Raw genomic sequence first — 15,848 nt, forward strand, 5'->3', positions numbered from 1 at the left:
TAATTTAATCAATGAAGCACCTATATCATCATGACCAGCTGCTGATATCTTCAAGACAGAAATTAATTCCAACACCTCTGTTTCATTAGACAGGGCCTTCTCTGTGGTCGGCCCTAAGCTCTGGAACACTCTGCCCCTCCATGTTCAAACCGCTCCCACAGTGGAGTGTTTTAAGTCTCGTCTTAAGACGCACTTTTATTCTTTGGCTTTCAACACTACGTGAGTTGTGTGGTCCTCTGTCCTCTGTTGTCCTCTGTGTTTTTTTTTTTTATACATTTTGATTTCTATTTACTGTTTTAATTGTTTTTTCCCTTTAAAATCGTTATTAATCATATTTATTTTTATATTGTTTTTATATTGTTTTTATATTTATTTTTTGTTTTTATTCAGTCATTGGTGGAGCTAAGGATAATATTTGAACATTGTTTTTAATATTGTTTTTAATAGTGTTTTTAATATTGTTGTGCAGCACTTTGGAAACATTTTTGTTGCTATATAAATAAAGTGGATTGGATTGGATCAAAAGGTTCAGAGACTATGAAGAAATCACTGCACGTAAGCGATGATATTACTGACCTATGATCCCTCAGGCGGTACTGCATCAAAAACCGACACCAGTAAGGCAAAATATCGAGATATATATCGTGTATCATGACATGGCCTAAAAATATTGAGATATTAATAAAAGGCCATATCGCCCAGCCCTAGACTAGACTGACCTGCCTGTAGTCCAGACCTGCCTCTCATTGAAAATGTGTGGCTCATTATGAAGCGTAAAATACAACAATGGTTGAACAACTTAAGCTGTACATCAAGCAAGAATGGGAAATAATTCCACCTGAAAAGCTTCAAAAATTGGTCTCCTCAGTTCCCAAACGTTTACTGAGTGTTGTTAAAAGGAAAGGCCATGTAACACAGTGGTAAAAATGCCCCTGTGCCAACTGTTTTGCAATGTGTTGCTGCCATTAAATTCTAATTTAATGATTATTTGCAAAAAAAAAAAAAAATAGTTTCTTAGTTCGAACATTAAATATCTTGCTTTTGCAGTCTATTCATCCATCCATCCATCCATTTTCTACCGCTTGTCCCTTTTGGGGCCGCGGGGGGTGAATTGAATATAACATTGTATTCTGTTTTTATTTACCATTTACAAAACATGCCAACTTCACTGGTTTTGGGTTTTGTAGTTATCCTCAGCAAATGATAACATTTATTTTGATATTTTTTTTATAAATCCCACAATCAAGTGAAGAGGGATTTATGATACATTTTTTATACAATTTATTTTTAACAAAAAATATTTTTTAGACCTGTTGTAAACCAGGATTTCCATAGGCCTTCAGCCACTTTCTTCCTGGGGGTTTGTAGCTATAAGTTTGTGTTTGTAGCTATAAGTTTGTGTTTGTAGCTCTAAGTTTGTGTTTGTAGCTATACATCTGTGTTTGTAGCTCTAAGTTTGTGTTTATAGCTATAGGTTTTGTGTTTGTAGCTATAGTTTTGTGTTTGTAGGTATAGGTTTGTGTTTGTAGCTATAGGTTTGTTTTTATACGTTTGTGTTTGTAGCTATAGGTTTGTGTTTGTAGCTGTAGGTTTGTGTTTGTGGCTATAAGTTTGTTTTTGTAGCTATAGGGTTGTGTTTGTAGCTATAGGTTTGTGTTTGTGGCTGTATGTTTAGTGTTTGTAGCTATAGGTTTGTGTTTGGTGTTTGTAGCTATAGGTTTTGTGTTTGTAACTATAGTTTTGTGTCTGTCAATATAGGTTTTGTGTTTGTAGATATAGGTTTTGTGTTTGTAGCTATATGTTGTGTGTTTGTAGCTATATGTTGTGTGTTTGGTATTTGTAGCTATAGGTTTTGTGTTTGTAGCTATAGCTTTGTGTTTGGTATTTGTAGCTATAGGCTTTGTGTTTGTAGCTATAGCTTTGTGTTTGTAGCTATAGCTTTGTGTTTGTAGCTCTAAGTTTTGTGTTTTTGGCTGTAGGTTTGTGTTTGTAGTTATAGGTTTTGTGTTTTTAGCTATTGGTTTTGTGTTTTTATCTATAGGTTTGTGTTTGTTGCTTTGGGTTTTGTGTTTGTAGCTTTGGGTTCTGTGTTCTTAGCTATCGGTTTGTGTTTGTTGTTTGTAGCTATAGGTTTTGTGTTTGTAGCTATAGGTCTTGTGTTTGTAGCTTTGGGTTATGTGTTTGTAGCTATAGCTTTCTGTTTTGTAGCTATAGGTTTGTGTTTGTAGCTGTAGGTTTGTGTTTGTAGCTATAGGTATGTGTTTGTGGCTATAAGTTTGTGTTTTTGCTATAGGTTTTGTGTTTGTAGCTCTAGGTTTTGTGTTTGCAGCTCTAGGGTTTTTTTTCTGTAGCTCTAGGTTTATGTCTGTAGTTCTAGATTTTTTTGTCTGTAGCTCTAGGTTTGTGTCTGTAGTTCTAGGTTTTTTGTCTGTAGCTCTCGGTTTGTGCTACAACAGGTTGTATATCTCTGAGCGTGAATTCCTGTGTGTGTCTTTGTCCGACCAGTTTGGTTGGACGCGAGGAATGGTAATTGTTGTGTTCCAAATTCATTAGACGCTGTTGTCCTTTCTGAGCACAGAGAGTACATTTTGACTGATTTCCTGATCTTTGCAACAGTGTTGGGAGAATACTCATCCTACCTGTTTTAACCTTTTCGATCAGAGTTCACACTGTAGAAGATTGGCACGCAAACGTTGGGTCTTGTCCTGTGTTGTCTGTAGAGGAAGTTGCTTCACCTCTGACAAAAGTAGGAGTTGTTATAACTGACGGCTGAAAAGGGAAGCGACACATTGTTTTGATTGTGATGATGGTTTGTTTTTCCTGTGCCTTTACAGGCCTCCAGGTTACATCATTATTCACACTGGGTGAATATATAGACCACTATGTTACATTGTGGGTTACACAGAATACTAAAAAAGTTGCTCACTCAGCAGAAATGTTTATGATGACAGTTTTATATGAAAATGCCCTTTTCACCTCCTTGAAAACTATATGTTGAAATGTAGGCCTCGGTAACACTCATTCATTTTTTCTAAATAATTATTGCAAGATTGAGCATGTTCCGTTCACATCATTCAGTGTTATTTGGTGAGAATATTAATGTCTCACCAGTGTCTTGATTCGGTTTCTTACTTTCACTGCCAACAGTCTTCAAATGTTGTTTTCTGGCTGGTGTGCACCTGTCGTGTTCCCTTATGAGAACATGTCAGTCATTCCCATTGCTCTTGTAAATCTTTTCAATGTAGTCCCTCCATCCTTTTTTTAATGTTTTTAATGTGTTGGGGGGTACCTTGTAGGGCAGAAGTTGCAAATAGAAAACAATAACATTTTTATGAGACAAATCACGAAGTTGCTTTGGAGTAATTTAGATTAATTCTATATTAATTATGTTTGAGAATCAAGAAGGAAGGGCATATATATGCACTTAACATGTTTATTAATCACCTTTAACGTCATGTTATTGTTCATGTTTAAGCCGTAAAAATATTAACCCATATTAATGTCCAACTGTTACTTCTTTTGGTTTATTAATGTGCAGGGTTTCCCCTAGATTGCCAATATACTTGTGGGGGTGTGGCTGGGATATGATGTCATCTTATCATTTACATATGATGCATATATTTTCTTTAACAAAGGCTAAAAAGAAATGTATACATACAAACTCCAAAACCAGTGAAGTTGGGACGCTGTGTAAATGATAAATAAAAACAGAATACAATGATTTTCAACCTATATTGAATTGAATAGACTGCAAAGACAAGATATTTAACGTTCGAACTGGAAAATTTTATTTTTTGCAAATATTAGCTCATTTGGAATTTGATCCCTACGACATGTTTCAAAAAAGCTGGCACACGTGGCAAAAAAGACTGAGAAAGTTGAGCAATGCCCATCAAACACTTATTTGGAACATCCCACAGGTGAACAGGCTAATTGGGAACAGGTGGGTGCCATGATTGGGTATAAAACCAGCATCCATGAAATGGTCAGTCATTCACAAACAAGGATGGGGCGAGGGTCACCACTTTGTGGACAAATGCGTAACCAAATTGTCCAACATTTCTCAACGAGCTATTGCAAGGAATTTAGGAATTTCACCATCTAAGGTCTGTAATATCATCAAAAGGTTCAGAGAATCTGGAGAAATCACTGCACAAAACATTGAATGCCCATGACCTTGGATCCCTCAGGCGGTACTGTATCAAAAACCAACACCAGTGTGTAAAGAATATCACCACATGGGCTCAGGAACACTTCAGAAAGCACCCCCCAACCCCTCCATGCGTTGGTTGAGGTGGGCGGGGTTTGGTGGTAGCAGGGGTGTATATTGTAGCCCGGAAGAGTTAGGGATGCGTGGGATTCTGGGTATTTGTTCTGTTGTGTTTGTTGTGTTACAGTGCGGATGTTCTCCCGAAATGTGTTTGTCATTCTTGTTTGGTGTGGGTTCACAGTGTGGCGCATATTAGTAAGAGTGTTAAAGTTGTTTATATCACAACCCTCAGTGTAACCTGTATGGCTGTTGACCAAGTAAGCCTTGCAGTCACTTACGTGTGTAAGCAGAGGCTGCATACTACATGTGACCAGGCCGGCACGCAGATAGCATGGTGTAAAAGCGGACGCGATGACATGTTGTAGAGGCGTTAAAGGCAGTGCCATCACGGCACGCCCTCAATATTGTTTTCCGGGTGAAAATCGGAGAATGTTTGCCCCGGGATCTCCCGGGAGAGGCACTGAAATCCGGAAACCTCCCGGAAAAATCGGGGGGGGGGGGGGGTCGGCAATAGGGCTGAAACGACGCGTCGACGTAGTCGACGTCATCGGTTACGTAAATACGTCGAGGACGTTTTTGTTCGTCGACGCGTCGCATATTTACGTCACACTACCGTCATGGCGGAGCGCAAAGCTGACGATGCGAGCGAGGGGAAAAAAACACGCCAAAAGTCGTCAAAAGTGTGGGAGTATTTCAGTAAACGGCCTAAGAAGAAACGCTACTTTTACTCCGCTACTTTTATCTACATTCAGCTCGCAACTCGCTACTAATTTTTATCGATCTGTTAATGCACGCTTTGTTTGTTTTGGTCTGTCAGACAGACCTTCATAGTGCCTGCCTTACTGGTGACGTTTCACTTCGTTCCACCAATCAGATGCAGTCACTGGTGACGTTGGACCAATCAAACAGAGCCAGGGGTCACATGACCTGACTGGCTCTGAGCTAACTTCGGGGGTTACCATTTAGTGGTCAATTGTACGGAATATGCACTGTACTGTGCAATATACTAATAAAAGTTCCAATCAATCAATCAAAAGTGTGAAGGAAAAAAGACCCTTTTTTTATTTCAACCGTAAAGACTGACTGCACAGTTCCTGTCTTCACAATAAAAGTCCCGCTCCATCGCGCCTGCGCTTTCAAAATAAGAGTCTCCGAAAGCCAGCGCAAACAAGCTAGCAAGCTACGGAGTTTGCCGCCAATGTATTTCTTGTAAAGGGTATAAAAACTAATATGGAAGGTGGACAAATAAGATGCCAAATAACAACCACTTTCATGTGGTATTAGACAGAAAGGAGGAACTTTTTTTCTCCTCCATTTGAAAACGTGGACGTTACCAGCACTACTTCCTGATTACAATCAATGCAAGTCATCAGAATCAGGTAATACACCAACTTATATTCTTGTCTTCATGAAAGAAAGGAATCTATATGTTAAACATGCATGTATATTCATTAAAACACCTTTAACATGTAAACAAAAACGGCAAAATAAATAAATATAAATTATATACTGTATATATCAATGTATGTGTATATATATATATATATATATATATATATATATATATATATATATATGTGTGTGTGTGTGTGTGTGTGTGTATATATATATATATATATATATATATATATATATATATATATATATATATATATATATATATATATATATATGATATGTGTGTGTATGTTACTCAGTACTTGAGTAGTTTTTTCACAACATACTTTTTACTTTTACTCAAGTAAATATTTGGGTGACTACTCCTTACTTTTACTTGAGTAATAAATCTCTAAAGTAACAGTACTCTTACTTGAGTACAATTTCTGGCTACTCTACCCACCTCTGCTAATAATGTTGTTGTATGCACACTGTGTCGAGCGGAAATGGCCTATCATAGCAGCACAACGGCAGTGTTCTTGCCATCACCATCAACTAGTCAATCGTCCGCGTGAGTATACGTTGTCATCATTACACAAAAACATGAATGTGTCATTTGTATCTGCGTTGTAAATTCATAAACTAAAGCACCGTTTCGCTCTGAGAGGAGCGTTTGGCGTGCCTGTTCAGTGTTTACAAAGATGCGCTCCTCTTTAACGCTAACGTTAATTAGTTGTGCAAATACCTTTTACAACATTAACAATTACGTATACTATGTACAAACGAACAATTAACTTTCACTTTAATCATACTATCATTGTTGTGTTATTAAGCAAAATAAGCAAAAGTTTTACTTTTGTTGAAATGTTTACACTGTTGTTACAGAATATTTCGTTTTGCACTTTTTTGTATTGGATGTTTATCTTTATTTTTGCACATTTTAGCAAATAAGCAATACTTTTACTTTTGTTGAAATGTTTACACTGTTGTTACAGAATATTTCCGTTTAGCACTTTTTTGAATTGGATGTTTATCTTTATTTTTGCACATTTTAAAGCAAAATAAGCAATACTTTTACTTTTGAAATGCTTATACTATTGCAGAATATTAAGATTTGCACTGGATGTTTACTTTTATATTTGCACATTAAAAGCAAATAAGCTACTTTTAATTTTGTTAAATGTTTACATTGTTACAGAATATTTTGTCATGTTGTTGTCAATGTTGACTGAGTGGCCATACTTTTTTTTTTGTAAATAAAAGCCATGCCTTTTGAAAAAACTGGCCTACATTTATTTTTTCATCTTCATTTTAAATAAAAAAAATAATCGGTAAAAGGAAAAAGAATCTATAGATTAATCGAAAAAATAATCTATAGATTAACCGATTAATCGAAAAAATAATCTGTAGATTAATCGATAGAAAAATAATCGTTAGCTGCAGCCTTAGTCGGCAAGTATGCAGCTGAGCCGCATCAGAGTGATCAAAGAGCCGCAGGTTGCCGACCCCTGGGCTATACTATACTAGACTGGCGTACCTGTATTCCAGACCTGTCTCCCATTGAAAATGTGTGGCGCAATATAAAGCGTAAAATACCACAACGGAGACCCCAGACTGTTGAACAACATCAAGCAAGAATGGGAAATAATTCCACCTGAAAAACTTCAAAAATTGGTTTCCTCAGTTCCCAAACGTTTACTGAGTGTTGTTAAAAGCAAAGGTCAAAATGCCCTCTGCCAACTTGTTTGCAATGTGTTGCTGCCAAGTTAATGATTATTTGCCAAAAAAAAAAAATGTTTCTAATTTCAGACATTAATTATCTTGTCATTGTATTCTGTTTTCATTTACGAATTACATAACGTGCCAACCTCACTGGTTTTGGGTTTTTGTACATTTATAAACAAAGCTGTGCTATTGGTAATCAGTAACGTATTTTCCGGGCTATAGAGCGCACCGATATATAAGCCGCACCCACCAAATTTTAGAAGATAGGTGGCCCGCGATTGCCTGGAAATAATGTCCATCCATCCATCCATCTTCTTCCGCTTATCCGAGGTCGGGTCGCGGGGGCAGCAGCCTAAGCAGGGAAGCCCAGACTTCCCTCTCCCCAGCCACTTCGTCCAGCTCCTCCCGGGGGATCCCGAGGCGTTCCCAGGCCAGCCGGGAGACATAGTCTTCCCAACGTGTCCTGGGTCTTCCTCGTGGCCTCCTACCGGTCGGACATGCCCTAAACACCTCCTTAGGGAGGCGCTCGGGTGGCATCCTGACCAGATGCCCGAACCACCTCATCTGGCTCCTCTCGATGTGGAGGAGCAGCGGCTTTACTTTGAGCTCCCCCCGGATGACAGAGCTTCTCACCCTATCTCTAAGGGAGAGCCCCGCCACCCGGCGGAGGAAACTCATTTCGGCTGCTTGTACCCGTGATCTTGTCCTTTCGGTCATAACCCAAAGCTCATGACCATAGGTGAGGATGGGAACGTAGATCGACCGGTAAATTGAGAGCTTTGCCTTCCGGCTCAGCTCCTTCTTCACCACAACGGATCGATACAGCGTCCGCATTACTGAAGACGCCGCACCGATCCGCCTGTCGATCTCACGATCCACTCTTCCCTCACTCGTGAACAAGACTCCGAGGTACTTGAACTCCTCCACTTGGGGCAAGATCTCCTCCCCAACCCGGAGATGGCACTCCACCCTTTTCCGGGCGAGAACCATGGACTCGGACTTGGAGGTGCTGATTCTCATCCCAGTCGCTTCACACTCAGCTGCGAACCGATCCAGTGAGAGCTGAAGATCCTGGCCAGATGAAGCCATCAGGACCAAATCATCTGCAAAAAGCAGAGACCTAATCCTGCAGCCACCAAACCGGATCCCCTCAACGCCTTGACTGCGCCTAGAAATTCTGTCCATAAAAGTTATGAACAGAATCGGTGACAAAGGGCAGCCTTGGCGGAGTCCAACCCTCACCGGAAACGTGTCCGACTTACTGCCGGCAATGCGAACCAAGCTCTGACACTGATCATACAGGGAGCGGACCGCCACAATCAGACAGTCCGAAACCCCATACTCTCTGAGCACTCCCCACAGGACTTCCCGAGGGACACGGTCGAATGCCTTCTCCAAGTCCACAAAGCACATGTAGACTGGTTGGGCAAACTCCCATGCACCCTCAAGGACCCTGCCGAGAGTATAGAGCTGGTCCACAGTTCCACGACCAGGACGAAAACCACACTGTTCCTCCTGAATCCGAGGTTCGACTATCCGGCGTAGCCTCCTCTCCAGTACACCTGAATAGACCTTACCGGGAAGGCTGAGGAGTGTGATCCCACGATAGTTAGAACACACCCTCCGGTTCCCCTTTTTAAAGAGAGGAACCACCACCCCGGTCTGCCAATCCAGAGGTACTGCCCCCGATGTCCACGCGATGCTGCAGAGTCTTGTCAACCAAGACAGCCCTACAGCATCCAGAGCCTTAAGGAACTCCGGGCGGATCTCATCCACCCCTGGGGCCTTCCCACCGAGGAGCTTTTTAACTACCTCAGCAACCTCAGCCCCAGAAATAGGAGAGCCCACCACAGATTCCTCAGGCATTGCTTCCTCATAGGAAGACGTGTTGGTGGGATTGAGGAGGTCTTCGAAGTATTCCCTCCACCGATCCACAACTTCCGCAGTCGAGGTCAGCAGAACACCATCCGCACCATACACGGGGTTGGTAGTGCACTGCTTCCCCTTCCTGAGGCGGCGGATGGTGGTCCAGAATCGCTTCGAAGCCGTCCGGAAGTCGTTTTCCATGGCTTCCCCGAACTCCTCCCATGTCCGAGTTTTTGCCTCCGCGACCGCTGAAGCCGCACACCGCTTGGCCTGTCGGTACCTGTCCGCTGCCTCAGGAGTCCCATGAGCCAAAAGAACCCGATAGGACTCCTTCTTCAGCTTGACGGCATCCCTCACAGCCGGTGTCCACCAACGGGTTCTAGGATTACCGCCACGACAGGCACCAACTACCTTGCGGCCACAGCTCCAATCAGCCGCCTCGACAATAGAGGTGCGGAACATGGTCCACTCGGACTCAATGTCCAGCACCTCCCTCGTGACATGTTCAAAGTTCTTCCGGAGGTGGGAATTGAAACTCTCTCTGACAGGAGACTCTGCCAGACGTTCCCAGCAAACCCTCACAATGCGTTTGGGCCTGCCAGGTCTGTCCGGCATCCTCCCCCACCATCGCAGCCAACTCACCACCAGGTGGTGATCGGTAGAAAGCTCTTCACCCGAGTGTCCAAAACATGAGGCCGCAAATCCGATGACACAACTACAAAGTCGATCATGGAACTGCGGCCTAGGGTGTCCTGGTGCCAAGTGCACATATGGACACCCTTATGCTTGAACATGGTGTTCGTTATGGACAATCCGTGACGGGCACAAAAGTCCAATAACAAAACACCACTTGGGTTCAGATCCGGGCGGCCATTCTTCCCAATCACGCCTCTCCAGGTTTCACTGTCGTTGCCAATATGAGCGTTGAAGTCCCCCAGTAGAACGAGGGAATCACCCGGGGGAGCACTCTCAAGTACTCCCTCGAGTGAATCCAAAAAGGGTGGGTACTCTGAGCTGCTGTTTGGCGCGTAAGCGCAAACAACAGTCAGGACCCGTCCCCCCACCCGAAGGCGGAGGGAAGCTACCCTCTCGTCCACCGGGTTGAACTCCAACATGCAGGCTCTGAGCCGGGGGGCAACAAGAATTGCCACCCCAGCCCGTCGCCTCTCACTGCTGGCAACGCCAGAGTGGAAGAGAGTCCAGCCCCTCTCGAGAGAACTGGTTCCAGAGCCCTTGCTGTGCGTCGAGGTGAGTCCGACTATATCCAACCGGAACTTCTCTACCTCGCGCACTAGCTCAGGCTCCTTCCCCCCCAGCGAGGTGACGTTCCACGTCCCAAGAGCTAGCTTCTGTAGCCGAGGATCGGACCGCCAAGTGCCCTGCCTTCGGCTACCGCCCAGCTCACATTGCACCCGACCTGTATGGCCCCTGCTATGGGTGGTGAGCCCATTGGAGGGGGGACCCACGTTGCCTCTTCGGGTTGTGCCCGGCCGGGCCCCATGGGGACAGGCCTGGCCACCAGGCGCTCGCCATCGTGCCCCAACTCCGGGCCTGGCTCCGGAGGGGGGCCCCGGTGACCCGCGTCCGGGCGAGGGAAATCTGAGTCTCGGTTCTTGCATTTCCATAGAAGTCTTTATTGATTAATGTATCTAAATTTTGACAGAAAAAAAGCATGAAGGCATGAAAATGCAGCACGTAACTCAATATTATTTGATGCAACAAGCTACAGTAGGAAAGGGATTTATACGACCCCATTCCTGGGTGGATCTCGCATGAGAGGAAGAGGAGGAGTTAATCATTTTGCAATGCAGTCTGCTGAAAATTAGGGAAAGCTCCACTCTACATAGCAACTGACGCTGTGGTCAAAGTTGGAATCGCGTCTAAAGTGGATAGTGCACTCTCGCAATTCGTCACATTTCATGTGTCAGGTAAACCAAATAGTGCCTTTCTCAATCCCGTTCCTAATGACAATAAAAAGGAAGTCTAAGTCTACTGTATTTTTTGCCTTTGTGTCATTCAAACCCTTTTTCTTATACAAATTCTACACTAGCTAAAATTAAGTTGTCACTTTGACTTTTGTTTCCAAAGCAGGTTTTCCATTAGTTTGTTGGTAAACAACAATAATAATAAAATAAAAAATGGAAACCGTATTGGCAATACTAAATTGGCCCTATTGTGTGAATGTGAGTGTGAATGTTGTCTGTCTACCTGTGTTGGCCCTGCGATGAGGTAGCGACTTGTCCAGGGTGTATCCCGCCTTCCGCCCATGTACAGCTGGGATAGGCCCCAGCACCCTCCGCGACCCCAAAAGGGACAAGCGGTAGAAAATGGATGGGTGAATGGAAACTGTAATATTATCATGAAACGGCCCTCCAAGGGCTTTGGTATCTGCGATGTGGCCCACGATGAAAATGAGTTTGACGCCCTTGTTTTAGTGACTTTTCATTCATATGAAAACAAGTAGCAACAAATCTAAAACATTTTCCGGTGTTATTGTAGACTGTTCTCACATTCAGAGACTCTTTACTTTTGTCGCGCGACTAACGGCGCCCGACGTCACACTTCCTTTGGACTTTCTCTCCCCGAAAGAGCGCCAGTGTCCTCGTAATATTTGTACCTCGCACATTTTGTAGATCGCTGTCCGCGGGTATATCCAGGATACATTAAATTACGTGGCGGACATGCTGCCTCCGCTCCAGACAATTACGTGCGTCTCCCTCATGCCATCACAACATCCTGTTTAGGTGGTCAAAGTCTATTTCCGATGGTTGAATATTCAGAACATCACTAGTCAATCGTTCACAAGTAAAAAGCTATACACTGTATATATTATTTATTTTCAGGCAAAAAAAATACATGTCGGGGAAACCCGGATGTGGTATTTTAAGATGAAAGGGCTTCAGTGAAAGTCAAACTCCTTCCTGCAGGGTGTGTATCATACTTTCTGTCCATTGTTACATCATGGTTTTTTTTGTACTCAAATTTGCCATTGAGTTTGCCAAAGTGCTGTTTAGCATCTTCTGTATTGACTTGTTTGCTTCTGCGGTCTGTCACTACCGCATCAAAGTCTATTTGCACATGGTAACTCGATGTTGCCAGACGTGTTTCAGGGACTTGGAGTCATTCTGTGCTGTAATTTAGTTATTTGCGTACATTTTTTTTTATCTGATTGATAATGATAAAGGGTTGATATTTATATTAAAGTGTTTTTTTTTCTTATAAAAAGCTTTTAAGTACCGTATTTTTCGGACCATGGAGCGCACCGGATTAAAAGGCGCACTGCCGATGAGCGAGTCTATTCAGGTCTATTTTCATACAAAAGGCGCACCGGACTATAAAGTGCATTAAAAATGCAACATCAACGCCGGAAATGTGTCTCGTGAAAAACCGTCCGACCGGAACCCTCTAATAATTAAAGTTCTGTGGGTCAATTATGTAAACCAACTACAGTTTTTAGCGCTTTGGTAGCTAGTCTACTGACAGATATAAGTAAGAACTCTACGCTACTTTATATGAGAAATGGCAACAGCGGAGGATGAATGCCACATAAGAAGGTAGAGAAAAAGGAGAAGCTTATGACTACGGCGTCGGCACGGACTACAATGGCGGACGCGCGCACATTTTCAGGACTTATGCAGATCCCAAATACACATCAGCAGGTACCAGAAGGTAAGAAAAGTTGGTTTTGCATAATATTGCAAAACAAAACGCCAGGTAATATGTCTGCTAGTAGGTGCCATTGTGCGGTCCTTATACACACACAATAATAATACTAGTATGTTTAATGCACCGACAATCCATCAAGCGGTGCGGCTTCATAGCTTACCGAAGTCGTACTAAAAACATTTGACAGATTTTTGAGCGCTGTGTGTAATGTTCTATATTCTCAATGGAACATTTAAAATTTTGGTGTTGTTTACTGGCGTCATCTTACAGTTCACACATATCTCTTATGTATGACTGCCATCTATTGGTCACACTTATCATTACATTATGTACCATATAAAATTGCTTCGAGGTCGGTAAGCACAACCAGAAATATGCCGTACATTAGGCGCACTGTCGATTTTTGAGAAAATGAAAGGATTTTAAGTGCGCCTTATAGTCCGAAAAATATGGTAGATGTCACCTATATGTTAAAGTCAAAATTGTCTGTAATTTGACTTGAAACAGAGGTCTTATAATGTTACATGCCTGCAACAATAAAATTGTTTATTAGGGATATGACCTGAGGGCATTAGTAGTCGAAAATGTGTATTTGATTGTGGAATAAAAAAAAAATCTATTTTTAAAACAAATGTTTTAAAGGTGTGTGGAAATAAACAATACTACAACAACAATAGCTAAACCTTTCGATTTATTGAGAAAGTGTTAACGAGGTGGAGGCTTGTCATTATGGAGCCAGAATATCAGAATACTGCAGGTAAGTTTTTGTATTAAAAATAAAAAGTTGTACAAAAATGTGTATTGGTACTGAAACAAGTTTTGGCAATGCAGGGTTTCTTCTACTTGTAGTTGATTGTGGCGCGGCGCCACGGCAAAATAAAAGCCGCCACACCTTTTAAAATGAGGATTTATCACGGGAAAACAAATCAAAGTAATATGTTTTATGAATGGATATGTATAGACTAGGGCTGCAGCTAACGATTATTTTTCCATCGATTAATCTATGGATTATTTTTTCGATTAATCGGTTAATCTATAGATTATTTTTTTCGATTAATCTATAGATTATTTTTCCTTTTACCGATTATTTTTTTAATTTAAAATGAAGAGGAAAAAATAAATGTAGGCCAGTTTTTTCAAAAGGCATGGCTTTTATTTACAAAAAAAAAAGTATGGCCACTCAGTCAACATTGACAACAACATGACAAAATATTCTGTAACAATGTAAACATTTAAAACTTTTAACATTTAACAAAATTAAAAGTAGCTTATTTGCTTTTTAATGTGCAAATATAAAAATAAACATCCAGTGCAAATCTTAATATTCTGCAATAGTATAAGCATTTCAAAATTAAAAGTATTGCTTATTTTGCTTTAAAATGTGCAAAAATAAAGATAAACATCCAATACAAAAAAGTACAAAACGGAAATATTCTGTAACAGTGTAAACATTTCAACAAAAATAAAAGTATTGCTTATTTGCTAAAATGTGCAAAAATAAAGCTAAACATCCAATACAAAAAAAGTGTACAGTGTAAACATTTCAACAAAAGTAAAAGTATTGCTTATTTTGCTTAATAACACAACAATGATAGTATGATTAAAGTGAAAGTTAATTGTTCGTTTGTACATAGTATATGTAACTGTTAATGTTGTAAAAGGTATTTGCACAACTAATTAACGTTAGCGTTTGTGACACGTCTTTGTGCCGTGGGGTTCTTTCAGGACCGACAGACTGAACGCCAGACGGCTTTGTCAGGTTTACAATCTTTTAATTTTACACAAAGTCTTTTCTCTTCCAACTCTTTTCTCTTTCTTTCCTCGCTTTTCGGCTCCTCTTCCTCGCTCGCTCATCGTCCCCTGTCTCTGTCTCTCCTCCTCTCTCGCTCCACGTCAGCTTCACTCTGGCTCCTTCCAGTCTCTCTTCCCTCTCTCTCTGCTGCTCCCCTTCTCTTCAGCGAGAGGAGATTGGATGATCGTGCCCAGGTGCGCGGATCGCGGACCTGGGCACGATTGCGGCGTCGCTCCCGGCGCGCCCCACCTCGCCGCTCGCTCGCCGGCCCCGCCTCTCCACAGCGTTAAAGAGGAGCGAGTCTTTGTAAACACTGAACAGGCACGCCAAACGCGCCTCTCAGAGCGAAACGGTGCTTTAGTTTATGAATTCACAACGCAGATACAAATGACACATTCATGTTTTTGTGTAATGATGACAACGTATACGCACGCGGACGATTGACTAGTTGATGGTGATGGCAAGAACGCTGTCGGTTTTCTTTTCAAATGTTCCTTCATAGCCGTTGTGCTGCTATGATAGGCCATTTCCGCTCGACACAGTGTGCATACAACATTATTAGGCCGTTTATTGAAATACTCCCACACTTTTGACGACTTTTGGCGTGCTTTTTCCCCTCGCTCGCATCGTCTGCTTTGCGCTCCGCCATGACAGTAGTGTGACGTAAATATACGACGCGCCGACGCACAAAAACGGCGTCGACGTATTTACGTAACCGATGACGTCGACGCGTCGTTTCAGCCTTAGTATAGACTATTATTTACGCACTATTGACTAGTGATGCCCCGAAAATTTGGCCACGGGATGTTGTGATGACGCAGCCGAGACGCACGCGACTGTCTGGAGCACACGGCAGCAAATGTAAAATACAAAACCTGGATGTGTGTTCACACACTCTAGGCCCCGCCCCTTCTATCCGCGGGAAATCGCCGCCAGTACGTTGAAATACTAAAACAGAGAAGTGAATCTGAAAAACGGAAAGTTGAAAATGGAAACCTGTGACACACACAAAAACAATAACAGTGCAAAAAAAATGTTTATTTTTTATTTTTGTATTTGTTTTGTATATTTAACAATGCCAAAACTTGTTTCGGTATCAATACAACTTTTACTACAATGCCATTTTTTTTATTCATTACCAAAAGCAACAGT

General features: G+C 41.9%; 1 protein-coding gene across 2 annotated transcripts in view; it reads left to right on the plus strand.

Moving 5' to 3' along the window:
* Positions 1-15,848, plus strand: part of tfeb (transcription factor EB) — a 136,893-nt gene that overhangs the window by 37,781 nt on the left and 83,264 nt on the right. The window lies entirely within an intron of this gene.

This window comes from Nerophis lumbriciformis, linkage group LG23 (genome assembly GCF_033978685.3).
Source record: "Nerophis lumbriciformis linkage group LG23, RoL_Nlum_v2.1, whole genome shotgun sequence".
Lineage (NCBI taxonomy): Eukaryota > Metazoa > Chordata > Actinopteri > Syngnathiformes > Syngnathidae > Nerophis > Nerophis lumbriciformis.